This window comes from Xenopus tropicalis, chromosome 1 (genome assembly GCF_000004195.4).
Source record: "Xenopus tropicalis strain Nigerian chromosome 1, UCB_Xtro_10.0, whole genome shotgun sequence".
NCBI classification, from domain to species: domain Eukaryota; kingdom Metazoa; phylum Chordata; class Amphibia; order Anura; family Pipidae; genus Xenopus; species Xenopus tropicalis.
The window spans coordinates 179,690,629-179,691,671 of NC_030677.2; positions in this window are offsets into that span (position 1 = coordinate 179,690,629).

Genomic DNA, 1,043 nt, shown 5'->3' on the forward strand with positions numbered 1-1,043 from the left:
ACACACAAGCACCGCAGTATTGAATTGCTGTTTATAAAATGCAATTAATAGCTGAGTGCTCCTTGAGTGGAAACAAATATTGGCTATGTAACAGAAACCTAAAGATAGTGATTTTATACTGATTTGTAAAGAAGAATGTAAAAATGTATTAGAGAATTTGCAAGATGGAGCTAGGATCTGAAAGAGTTGCAGAACAGAAACAGCTTGAGGGCCCTGTTCAGATTTAATCTCTGCACTAGATTATCTATTTATCATTTATTTTCTGAAGTGAAAAGCAGGCAGAAGCTTTTGCAAATTAGGAGATAAGAGTAGATACTGAATGTTGAATAATTATCATTTTTAAATGCATGCTTAATGTCAAGGTCAGCTGCTCAGGTTGTGATAGGCTTACTCTGTGACTGTGGTGAACCTTCTATAGGCTGGTCAGAGAATGGAAAATGAATAGGGACCAGATTTAAAATCCAGTGCAAGGTGAACAGAACAGGCATTTAGAGGTGGTAAGGCAAGGGTTCAGGCACATCTGCATCGCATGCAAGTTAGAGGGTGTGTAAGGGGGTGGGAGGTGGGATGCCAGTGTGCCTCCTCCAGCATGCCCCTCATGAAAACAGTACTGTGAACACAGGCAGTGTTGCATTCATTGATCTTCATTGGACAATTTCTGGACAAATTTCTGAGCTCTAAAGTGTGAATAAATATGGCAACTTGTGCAATTAATTCCCAATATAGTAGATTAGTTTTAAAAAAACACACCTCCCTCAAATTCAATCTACACGAGTTGATTTAGAAGAAGGCAAAAAACCATTGACAGCACCCCAATTTGCCATGGAGGGGGAAAAGATGCCATTCGGACACCTAGGAGGTCAATCAGACCAGTCCCTGGATCGATTTACTTTGGTACAATATACCAAAGCCAAGTTACTGAACTTGGTTTGGAAGTTATACCAGGCTGTATTATTCAATTACCAAGGAATAAACATCTGATAAACCTTTTTAAGGAATCCCATCGTTGTACGTAAAAGTTATAATTCATTTAAAACAAAAAA